At 32.3% G+C, this 13,890-nt stretch overlaps 1 long non-coding RNA gene across 1 annotated transcript in view; it reads right to left on the reverse strand.

Annotated features, from left to right (window-relative positions):
- LOC143633908 (uncharacterized) overlaps nt 1-13,890 on the reverse strand; it is a 254,244-nt gene that overhangs the window by 18,469 nt on the left and 221,885 nt on the right. The gene's annotated exons all lie outside the window — the stretch shown is intronic.

Below are 13,890 nucleotides of genomic sequence, written 5' to 3' on the forward strand. Positions count from 1 at the left end.
TCCACAACACAGAGCCTTAGAGAGAATGTCTTAGGTTTAAACCTATGCAAAGACGTGTAATATTGGTGACAGTAAAAGTAGGGATATTTGCTATTTAGAAAAAAAAAACTCATAATTTTCGAGTCCGTCCCCATCATCATCTCTATATTTACACTAATCGTTCCAGTATATAATATTTTTTATACGTGTATCATTACAATTTCTCTCGCATCTACTCACAACCCATTTCAACAAATATAAAAAAATAAATATGGTTAAACAAATTTTTCTTAAATTTATAAAAAATTACTAACTTTTCTCTCTCATCCACTTACAATCACTCTTAACTATATCATATAATTTAGGAAAATTGATATTAAATAATCCCAACTATCACCTATTGGTAAAATAATAGGCCCAACTTTGCTCTTAGCTGGTGGCGGTCATAACTAAAGGGATATTTGTTTTTAACGGGCCGCGACTAACGGATGTTAACCCCGTTAGTGATTTGCTGACGTTGACCTTCTTCTCCGGCCAGAAACCTGCAACTAGCCTCCATTCTCCCTAATATCATCACACCGTCTCCCTCCCTCTTCAAAACACATCGAAAATTTAAAAATGAAGTACATTACATCTTCTTCCATGCCCAATCCCTAGATACCAAACCCGATCTCATTTTCAAAAATTCGAAATAAATGTTACACAATCTACAAAATAAGCATAGAGCTTTTGTTAAGGGGGTTAAAACGAGTCGAATGAAGTGTCAATTACCTCGAATGACGCACGATTGACGAGGTGAACTTCGCCGGATACAACAACGGTGACACGTCGGTTTGGTTTCGTATGAGGGGAAAGATAGAGAGAGATGGTGTAATGATATTAGGGAGAATGGAGGCGAGTTGCAGGTTTCCGGCAGGTTTTCGGCCGGAGAAGAAGGTCAACGTCAGCAAATCACTAACGGGGTTAACATCCGTTAGTTGTGGCCCGTTAAAAACAAATACCCCTTTAGTTAGGACCGCCACCAGCCAAGTGCAAAGTTGGGCATGTTATTTGCCAATAGGTGATAGTTAGGATTATTTAAACCCAATTTTCCTATAATTTATAAATTCTCTCACCAAAATTTAAAGGATAAATTGGGAATGCTCTTAGCATGAACCTTTACAAATAATATTAAAACGAGGGTTGAGTTATTATACAAAGGCCAACAAAAATGAGAAGTGTGAGAAGCCATAGTTGATTGACATGTGTCAAGTGGGGACCAAAGATAAATGGGTATAAAAGTAATACTCCTTAGCACATATTTTCTCTCTCCACATGTAAGTCACTTGTCAATTCCCCAATCATTTTAAAACATTCATAACTTTTTCATACAACATTATTTTTTTTTAAAATTTCACATAATAACAAAACGTTTTTTTTTATCTTTAATATGAGTATGACTTTGTTATATAAAAATAAAAAAAATTACGTCATTGTGTCTTTCTGTTTGTCATTGTGTTTTTTTCGTCATTGTGTCTTTCAAATCATCACTGTGTTTTTTTAAATGCTAATAATACGGTTGTGTAACAATAATACGTAAATATAATGATAAAATAACAATAAATTATCTAGTACATAAAACACAAATGATGAATACATGTTATACAATTACATGAAACGTATAACACAATGATGAATTCATATAATATAATGACCTGAAACGTAAACACAATGGTTAATACATATAACACAATAACCTGAACCGTAAAACACAATGGAAACTGCATATTACGCAATAACATGAACGTAATACACAATGACTAAAACACAATGATAAGTAGAAAGACAAATGATGAGCACAAACACACAATGATAAACAAAAAGACACAACGACGCAATCTTTCTTTTAATTGTTATCTTTAATATGAGTATCAATTGATAACACAATGACCAAAATCTATAACACAATGCATAGAAAAACTCAATTAAAAATCATAATGAACAACCAATAATGGACCCGAATATTGAAATACGGATACAAATACATCGTAATGATTATCAATTCGACACAAAAAAGTTCTCTAAATTAAAAAAAAAAAACTGGTCAGTATCGGTTCAACTCATTACGGTATCGACAAAACACTGACACTCTATTGTGAATATCTATACGACACTCTGTATGCGTATGCTTACAATACAAAAAAATACTCTATTGCGAATACAACTTCTGTCTAAACGCGCGACATCTATAAAAATAAGTGTGCCGTAAAAGGTATCATATCTAACCGTTAAAAAAAAGGCCACTAACTTAAATATATGAATAGTAACAAAAATCTATGAGGAAAGAAAAACAAATGTTAAACTTTGGGGTCAAACTGCAAAGTAAACACAGTTTAGCAAAATAAAACTTTAGAACTCAAATTATACATCTTAAAATGTTGAAAGATTAAAGTGAAACAATTTAAAATACTTTAATTATAATAGTCTAGAACTTTAGGTGCTAAACTGAAATAATCTAAAAACTTAAGGTATAAAAATTACAAAAGCATATCTACCTATATATACTATTAAAGCATATGTGCCCATATTTTATTCAATTAGATCCTGCATATAAGATGCCAAGTGTACAAGTTTTTATTTTTATAATTTCCCTTCATAAATGATTAAAATGAAAATATATTGTTGGTTGGAATTAAACTCAATACCTTGCTTTTAAAATGTTCGTGACTTACCAACTCAACTAGGATGAATTGATGTTAGCATTCTTTTTTTCTTAATTGTTATAGATTCACAATATTTCATTTTGTTTTATTTTTTTAACCACTCATGTATCACACGAGCCCTATCCTAGTTCTTTAACTATAGCAAAATAGATTTCATTTTATATATACATGCTGACAACAGCCGGTGAAAAACATGGCAACAAACAAAATTTAAATAAAATAAAGAACTCATAGGAACTAAATGTTTTAAATAATAGATCAAAGGACAGAATGCACATAAATGGAAACCTTACTGTATCAATTCATAGTGTTTTTTTTAACGGTCAACGAATCTTTCAAATAGGCTACTGGCTAAATTTATCGTATCGGGATACACTCATCTTTCGATCCGGGAAAAACCCTCACCTAAGGCCAACGCCCGTAAACACTCGCCGGAATGCACGACAGTGTGGTGAGATGAAACCCGTCAAGTTCAAGGATCCAACTAATGAAAGCCACCTACTCGTCTAGTCTTCCATCATCACCCTGGTGCCTATGAAACTAAATGCTGTTGGCAAGAATCGAATATTTGTCACATGAAATACCAAGTCTCTTTTCTCTACCACTCTACTACTAGCTCATTGGCGCAATACGATGTGCTTTGATATATAGTATAACTAGTTTTTCAACCCGGTGCGTTGCGCCGGGGTAGCTAGCAAAACCCCATCGTTGAAACACGGGCGGGTGTTGGTAAAACCCGAGCGTTACGCTGATGAGTTAACACGAATTCGGTTAGTATTGGCTGCGTTTGTACGATATAGATACCATTGGTAAATTTGAGCGTTAGAACCCAAAAACTTGATTCGTCAAATTAACATATAAAAACATTAACATATAATATAACAAAATTTTTAAGACGGTGTTTATTTGGTTGGCAAACCCGGACGGTGGTAAAACCCAAGCGTTGTCGGTCCTGAGCATTGAGGCGGTAACTTGACACGAATTCAATCGATTTTGATTACGTACGTTGCGATACCAGAACTAAAAGACGAAAAAAATATAACAATTGAGGTAGACCAACGATCAATTTTGGGGAGAGGGGGTGGTGTCGATAAACTTGCGCATTGGTAAAACTCGAGCGTTGTCGGCCATGGGATTTAAATAAGGCCACGAGTCTCTGCGAACTCAGTCAGTTTCTTGCAGGTTTGTTATAGTATTGAAACTAAAAAAAATGACATTTAGTCGAATTCCATTATATTTATTATGGTAACTGAAATGAAAGAAAAACAAAATTCATTGATCAACACGGCCGCCAAGTGGCCCAATAGGCCACCTACGGCACCAAAGCTATTGTTTATATATATAGTAATTATATGATTTTCTTTTATCAAAATTTATATTATTAAGATAATATTTAACCTTTTAAATTACATACTTAATATTTTTTTAGCAAAAAATTTATCTCCTCCCGAACCTCTTAGCATGGTATTTGTAAGGAATTCGAACTCATAACCTGTATTTTAAAAGAAGAAACACCATACTATTAAAGCATTAGTTATAAATTATATAAAGATTGTAGGTATATTTACTATAAAAATAAAAATAATAAAACACAAGGTAAATTAATTATGGCTATCATACGTAACATCACATCCATACATACCCCTTATTCATAAAACGAAATTGACCCTTCAGCATTAATCATAACAGATTTTAAAGAGACCCCATAGTTTGTACACTAAAACTTGAGTCTTTTAGTTCATCAATGAAATTAGATGATCACTTATGCAATAATGAAATACATTTTTTAACTGTTAAGTGTTATGAAAAAAGTTATCAATTCACTTGCAATTTTAAGGTATCCCTATCATATAAAGTTACTGAAACACCGGCATGATATATTGGATTAATAGGTTAAATGCATTTAACATAATGAGTTTAACCCTACATGCCAGACAGATCCCATTTATTTAAAATGTTTGTTATGTACGTTATATCTTCAAATCGTATATGGGTTAATGTAAAACTTTTTGGCTCATGTCGGGCATGACTCATTAACTCAAGCACAAACCTTTTAGTAGCCCTACCAATTATAGTCTACAATGGAGTAAAGCTAAATGGTGGGGTTAATATGATATACTGTTCAATTAACAACTTTGGATGTGAAGTTAATTAGTTTTTCTTATTTTTTATTAATGGCTGGTGGAGCAAACGGTAGGTAACATAACACCCTTATTGGTTCTAATGATTACATAAACCAATTTGCACGTGACTCTCTTTCCACATAGTTACAAACAAAGAAACTATTAACATATTAATACTTATACTCGGATAAAGTTATATGCGATATGTAACTAATACTACATGATATTAAAATATACAAATTTAATGCAAATGACTAGCATTAGATCATTGGTATAGAGAACGGATAATTTTGAGTTTAATTTATTGAAGAAAAAACTTTACCCTAGACCATCCTTTATGGGAGGGCTGAAAGGAGCAAAGTGATAGGGATAGGTCACGATACGTAGACGATAGGTGAAAATTATAATTTTCAACTTTTCTTTCGCTGGAGGGTGTTACAAAAGACGTAAGTGAAATAAGAAAAATAATCATTAGATAGAATCAATTAGAGATGTGTTATTGGTTTATTGATGAACTGAATATGCATTAAAAATAGATTATTTAACATATGTAATTAACAAAAGATTTTGACTTTTAGCTAATGAGCCGATTAGAAGACGACAAATAGAATTGTCTAGCTTCTTAAAAAACAACAGTGTTCATAAAACAACCAATCAAAATAATACATGTGTAAATCAGGGGGCTAAATTAACCGTTGATTTATCCATCGCTTTACCCACGTATAATTTTAGCTTACTACTTTTGTATCTCTCATTGCACACTCATAGGACTGTAAATAAACCGAACGAACACGAACAAGGCCTTGTTCATGTTAGTTCATTAAGAAAATAATGTGTTCATAAACGGTTCACGAACATTTACCGAACGAGATTTTATGTTCATGTTCGTTTATTAAGGAAATTAATGTGTTCACGAACACATATAAAATCGGCAGAGCCTAGAGATTGAGACTGATGTATTCAATAATGTGAATAATGAAAACCTGTAAATGAATCGAATGAACACGAACAAGGGCATGTTCGTGTTTGTTCATTTAACTTTAAGAGAATACAGACACTTAATCGAACAAATATTTATGTTCATGTTCGCTTATTTAAAAAGGGACATTTGTGTTCGTTTTTTTTAAATCTAAATGAACATAATTGAACAAAGATAAACGAACATACATGAACAAATGTAAATGAACACAAACAAACATAAACGAACTTAAATGAAACCACTTAAACGAACACAAATTAACAAATATAAAACCTTTAAGCAGATAACCTATATAGATAATATTTAATTATTTTATATTAATACGTAAACGAACTTAAATAAATAGACATAAACCAACATAAACGGATGTTCATGAACATAAATGAACGAACGGAACATGTGTTCATGTTCGTTCGTTTAATTAAACGAACACAAATATTTTGTTCATGTTCGTTCGTTTATTAAATAAATGAACATAAACGAACTTTTCGCCGAATGATTCACGAATAGTTCACCGAACTTCGGTTCATTTACGGTCGTTTTAGATAAGTCTATTTTGAAAAAGGTTAACAATCACCGTCTATTTTGTTAGAGCTTAATAACTGAGAGGGTCTATTTTGGTAATTTTTCCTATGCGATGACACGAGAATAAGTTAAAAGCTATATAAAATAACATTATTCACAAAAACAGGACATAAACATAATGATGCCAAACAAAAGAAAAAAAACATATAAAAAAGACGAAAGCTATATGATCTAAATGAAATAATTCTCTGTACTCTGTAGTACAAATCAATTGAATCCTAGGCCGATTCTTAATGAATATAGTCATTAAAACTCAACTTTTTTCATGTGAAGAACATAAATTAAGATAAATGTTACGATTGAAGTTTTTTTTTTTTTGTGTGTATGTTTTGAACGACTGTATGTTATAAACCAGTTGATCAGGCCCGAGCTTCTGCCCAACATGGACCGAAACCTGAAAGCTCAAAGAAACTTTACAAGGAAAAAATGGAAGTACAAAATTACAACATCGAAGGACCATGTGATCTAATCATTAGCCAAAAACTCGCATCCACCTTGATACTCAAAACAACCCAGTTACGTGTCCTGTTGAAAATCATGTCATTTCAAATTTTCCAAAGAATCTGAATTGTTACCATAAAAATCACTTGTGTAGTTTTAACTGAATTAGTGAGAGGTCCACCATTATGAGTAATGATGGATATTTAGATTATTCGATTACAATTAACTAAAGTGATAATTTTTAGCCTAACTTCCACCCAAATGTATACTTTTGTATAACAATATACAATGATTTAAATAGCTATAATATATATTTTGTAAACCTTGTCTTCAACTTTGTAAGCCAAGACATACTTTTATATTTTTACCTTAGATTTATACTAATTTGCTCCTTTTTTGGATCCTAGTTAAACATATATCATGCCAATTTATAAATGTAAATCAATACACGATTACAATGTTTTAAGTTGCATTACATCCAACATAATACTCTATCGTAATTTATTTGCCAAGAAATAATGATTGATTTGGACGGATAATTTATATAATGGAGAAAATGATGAATCTAAATGTAATTATACTTCTTAATATACATGTAAAGAAGATTGCGTATGGGCTTAGGGTTAATGATGCATAACCAACTTTATTCCCCTTAACCTTAGAATATATTACACCTAACTTTTACATACGCACACGTGTGTTTGGTAAAAGCTCTCGCATTTGTTTTTGGTTGCATGAGTGAAAACTTTTTAAAATGTAATCCATCCTAGGATTGTTTTTATCTGAGCATATTTAATTATGAAGTTCTTCTATCAACAACTATTGTGTCAAAAATGCATTGGTGATATTAGAGACGTGAGATTTCACTCATAAATATCAAGAATGCGAATTAATAAACTTAGGGAATCAATTTCTTCAACCGACACACACAAAAAAAAAAAAACACTTATTATATACACATGCACCATGTGTTCTCTTAAAACTAAAAATGTACCCAATTTTTTTAAAAGCCTTTGAGGCCGTCTCTTAACTGGCTTTAAAGTTTAAATTGACAATTTTAATGCATATTTTTAAAGGCGAAAAAGTTGGCCAAAAGACAAACACATAACGTGGTGGGTCAATATTGAAAGCTATTTAAATTGTAGGGTAGCTACAACAAGCATGTCATCGTAACTTGACCGTTGCTTCATAGGATTTCTTCTTGTTACGTGAAGGGCCCTCACCAGGCCGCTGAGTCCCGACTACCCTCTAAGTCAGCCCTAAACATTATGGTGTTAATTGTTAGATAAATTATATTAGTGTTTATCTATAATATTCGACTTCTTATACCAACCAAAATAGTCCGTTTTACTCATAAAGAGCTTGCATATTTATTTTCATTGACCGATTTGAGATTTCCCTAAAGATAACCTATTATAATATTTTTCACTCGAACAAACTAGACTGCGAATTTCTACTCTTATCCACAGCCAATACGCCCAAGACCTATGGCGATATATGAGACGAGATATCTCTCATGCACAAATTGAACAAAACATGAAAATAATTGATTTGGCTAAGATGTCACATTATTGCATTTATTTATGTCACAATTAGAGGATATTATTTGATTAGGTTCTCATTGTAATCATCCTCATTATGTATATACATGGTTGCATAAGTCGTTAGGCGGTGTCAAGTCGGTTGACTGAGGGGTTGTAAGTGCTCGGGAATTACCCGTCGAGTACTCGGCCTAGGCAGAGAGTACCTGGGGATTACTCGTTGAGTATCGACGCCAAGACCCAATTTTTGCAACCATGTGTTTATATATTATTAATAACAAGCGATAACTCAATAAAATTTTCATTTTGGTATACTTATTATACTTGTTATCTACTCAACTAACACAATAATTGGTTTACATGATACAATTAGAACTACATGGTAAAGACCAAAACGCACATTGTTTAGTCTATTGTTGAAAAACAGGTTGCTTCAGTGTTTACACAAAAAACAAAACAAAACCGAACCAAATCAAATTATTTGATTTTTTTCAAAAACTTGTTGACGAAAACGTTCAAAATGGTTTGGTTTTTTGCACCCTACACACTTTGATATTTTTTGACAAAAAAGGGGCAAATAGTGTAGCACAAAAAGCATGCCACAATTACAATTTGATTTTAGGTAGACGTCAAAATACAATGTTTTTGTTTCCCGTTATGGTGGTCACATTGGTCATGGTGTGGTCGGGTTACCTAGATCCGTAGCTGTAGATGTAAAGGCGAATAGTAATAAGCACAATCATGTATTTGTTAAATATCTGTATCCAAACTATACTTCAAGCTCATGTATATTTGAGGTAATTCTTTCGTAAAATACAGGATTTCTCACGTCTAAACTGTTTGGTCACGACAAAACAAGTCGGACCAAGCACTAAATTACCCATTATGTCATATGGTTGGTGGATCATCATTCTTGCTTTCCTCTCTTGGTTATTCTTCTTTTGTTTTTTTTTCTTTATAGTAATATAAATGCAGATGTAAAATCTTAGGTGATATGATTATTATGAAACAAACAATATAGGAACAGATTGAACTAGTAACATAAATACTAAAACTAATACTTAGGGAACATAACATCACTTTCATTCTTTTAATACAAATTAGACTTAAATAAAACTGAATCTAAACACAACTTATAGATCACAAAACATAAAATTTCAACTGGTTTATTAGCTCCTCACACACTCACGACAAAACTCGTCAAGTCCTCCCCGTCTTTGAGACTTGTTGGTAAAAAGATGAGTTCTGGATCATCCTCATACTCAATAGGAAGTGGGTAAGGTTGAGCCTTTCGTCCATGGATAAACCTAGTTTTGTTCTCACATGATGCATCAACGTCGAACATGTGAACATGTTAGGCAACTTCAGCACATATCTCACTACTGTGTTTCTGTTGTACTCCATAGCGACACCTATGCCATCATTTTGGCGTGCGTCTCCATGACTCTCCGGCATAAAGCGACACTTCAAACGTCTCCATTATCCTATAAAATAAGAAATAAACAACAACAACAACAAAATTCATAACAAATAGAAACGTTTTATCAACATTCTAGTCAGTTTATTTTGAAAATTGGTATTGGGTTAGCCCTAAAGACTAAGCCCAAGTTACTTTTGATACAACTTATAAGCCCATGTTTATTTTTGCTGTCTTCTTCTCAATTCGTCAGCCCATTAGAATAATGGTTTTGTAAATATGAGACACAAAACGACCATGTTTATTATTATTATTATTATTATTTTTCTTTATGTTTAATGATCATATAACTAATCAAAGATGGTTTATGTTAGTTCTCCAGTAAAAAAAAAAAGTTTCCCTATACACATACATTATATTTCATTTTTTGCGTGATTATGAACCTTACAATATATGGAGTTGGAATTGTAAAACAAAAACCGACCTTAGCTCAGTTGGTAGAGCGGAGGACTGTAGTGTAATCATAGCTATCCTTAGGTCGCTTGTTCGAATCCGGCAGGTCTGATGCACTTTTTTCTTTTTCCTTGCTCGATTGAGTTCTTGTGGGCTTTGGGTTGGCCATGACTCTCAAACATTTACCATAATTGTTTTTATCATTTGTAAATTGCATCTACATTGTAATTGTCAATATGTGGTTTACGATCTTTCTTGTATCTTGGTTCTTAAATTTATCGGATCATCCATACACAATTTTTTCTATACACGATCATCGTTGATATTAACACACGCAATCATTTCTTCAGTTATTCAAAAAAGAAACAAAAAGACCATCTAATTCATCGACCTAAACGGACATACCAATATAGCACCAAACGCTAACAAATTCACAACAACCGTCTTAAACTATAAAATACATGTCGCGTATGCGTCACTTATTGTTATAAAAAAATTAGAGGAATCACTGAGAAAACACATAAGTATGAATTTATAATTATTGCATTGTATATCTTACACTAATAATAAATATAAATTATAAAGATATCAGTGTGGCAGTTGGCATTATCTTTGTCAATCATTTAACTATTAAAAATAGAATCGTGAATTTATTTTATTTTTATTATAGGATCTATTGAATACTTATTGAATACTTTTTAGAAGATGGTATTCCTCCACTCGAACTTGAACCGAGATAAGCCTTATTTCACATGACCATTTTTAAGAGTGCTCGAAATTTACTTTCCTTGTTTTTGTACCGTAGGCCGATTTATTCGGTGACTACTCTTCATCTCAAGAAAAATTAACATATATAAAAGACAGAATTACAAATTTTGTCCTTTAAACATATGCGATTCATGGATCAGGTCCTTTAAAATGTTTAATTGCGGGCGGTGTCCTTTATATGACAAAATACATTCGCTTTTAGTCATTTACACTAAGTGTCATCCAAAAACTCAATTAAATCCAAACATGTGATAAGCACCTGAGGGTATAAATGTAATTTTCATCTAAATAAAAAATCTTTTAATTTTTTATTTTGTGGTAGGCCCACACCATCATCATTTCTTTATTTCTCCTTCATCAACTCAAAACACCATCTAACCTCCATCACCACCACCACTTTCCTCCCCCCCCCCCCCCCAATTCCGGCCACTACCAGGATCTTTCTTCAATGTCACTGCCAACTACCCTCTGAGCATCACAGCCGCTTAGAATCCGTCTAACTACCCTCCAATTCCACATGTAACACTTACCCCCTAAACCGGATCTGAACTAGAAACGAACACGCAACTCTTTCTCACTTCTTCTTCTCGTTTTTTCGGCGGCTTCTAGTCATGGTGGTATGAGTTGCGACTTTTCCGATTGGTCTTGCAGGTCTTGATATTCCGATTTGGAAGGAAAAATCGGTGGTTGTTGGTTCAGGATTCCATGTTAGGGTTAGGGTTTCTGCAGGAAGATGGTGAAAAGATTATGTGTGAGTGTCGATGGGTGGTGGTTGGCCGGAAAACTAATTGATGATGAAAAGGCGGTGTATTATGGGTCCGCCGAACTAGTTTGGAGCTTCTCCATGTTGGATGTGGAGAGTGGCGGTGGTGGCTGAAGAAGAAAAAGGGTTGCTTAGTGGTGGTGGTGGTTGCTAACAAGGAGGGTAGGTTTTTAACTTACGGTGGTCTTGGTGGAGGGAGGGAGAGAGAGAGAGAAGTTTGTTTAACATATTTTATTTACTTTCTTTTTCTAATAATATGTTTAATTTGTTTTGCATTATAAATATTTAAATAGTATGCATAGAAAGACTTAAATGCTCTCACATGCAAAGACTTACTGAGTTTTTGAATGCCAGTTAGTCAAAAGGACAAAAATCAAACAAACATGTCATGTAAATGACACCGCCTGCAAATAAACATTTTAAATGACCTAATCCATAAATTGCATATGTTTAAGAACAAAATTTATAATTCTGTCTATATAAAATTAATTTAACTTTTTACAAATATAAAAGAAACTACTCATTTTATGTGTTATGATGTTAATGTTTTTGACACACATAAAATATACGAGTCGTGTTTAGATGAAATGATTCAACTGACAACTAGTCACTCTCATGCCAAATACACCGTTGATGGACAAATTAAGTCATATACTTTTTAAGTAAGTTACAACTTGTAATGCATCAGGTACACCTTATATAACATGTAAAATATGAGTAAACTTGTCAGTTAAAAATTATGCCTATAAATAGTTGCAACATTATTTCATTAGCTTTACTCAAATTATGTAAATTTAAAAAGTAGTTACAACTCTGAACCTTCATCTTTACCCATATATTCTTTTAAATTTAATTGTAAATCAACTTTCCACCAACGATTTTCTAATGACCGTAACTTTTTTCACATGTCAATATTTTTTTAAAAGAAATTGCACCATAAAAATGAGCATTTTATTGTCTTTTATTTGGGTATGCTATTGCTGTAGTTTTTTTTCAATTAAAAAATTAACATGTTCCATATGGGTGTTCACAATTCGGTTTTAACGCTTTCTAAGTTAAACCGTGAGCCAACAGATTTTTTATAATTGAAAATCAAAACTAAACCGTTGAAAATTTAAACTAAATCATTACTAATAGTCTGGTTTCATGCATTGAGCTTCAATAATAAGTTTACCGTCCAATCAAGTTTTACATGGCCAATTTTCAGTATAAAGCGTAAACCAAACCGTTTGCTATGGTTTGAACATTCAGAAACCAGTTGATCAAAGTGATGATTGGTTTAAATGTTTTCAAGGTTTCAAATGAACCTTGAACGTCCACAATTGTTACATGATTACTAGGAGTTTTGTTCCCCACTGCATCGCGTAGGCACCCGCCTAATTATTAATAATCAATTGGACCTAGTTTTTATTATGGGTGAGCAACTTAACCACTATAACCGTTAAACCAAACCTTAACCGAACTGATTTTAACCGATAGTTGACATAACCAGTGGGTCGGTTTAATAAATTTTTAAAAATCGCCAAATATAGGTCATTTTTGGTAAAAATAATTTCAAAACCGCTATGATATATATCTATATATATATATCATATAATTACCCTAAAAATCACTGTTTTTCTTTCTCTTATTTAATTAAATAATATTCTTTTATACATTATCATTATCTTTTCTCTTTTATTCACTTACAACCATTTTTAGAAAAATTAAAAAATTATACGGTATGAACATTTAAACCACAAATTTAACTTTCCCATATAATATTTTCTTTTTCCTCTACTCACAACCACTCATAGCTATACCATATAATTTATAAATCTCCCTAACATATTCATAGGAACGGGCTGAGAATGCTCTTAATCAACAATGTGGGATTAACTTCCACCAAACATGTTGCTGGATTATATTGTTTTGATGTTTTTTGTTCAAAGTTTGTTATTAAATTAAGTTGAATTTCATTGTTAGATTATATAACGTCATTCATTTTTTTGAATATTTGGTATTAATATTACAAATTATATACTTTGTTAGATTATTATGTCATGTTGTTTTTTGTAATAACTGGTACCAAACTTTTAGGCCCAGCCACAATGTTTTGGTTACGGTTAACCAACTCACTATAACCTACAAAACCGATTA

The sequence above is a fragment of the Bidens hawaiensis genome, unplaced genomic scaffold (assembly GCF_021521415.1).
Source record: "Bidens hawaiensis isolate Kalapana, Puna unplaced genomic scaffold, B.hawaiensis_p1.1 tig00006913_1, whole genome shotgun sequence".
NCBI classification, from domain to species: Eukaryota; Viridiplantae; Streptophyta; class Magnoliopsida; order Asterales; family Asteraceae; genus Bidens; species Bidens hawaiensis.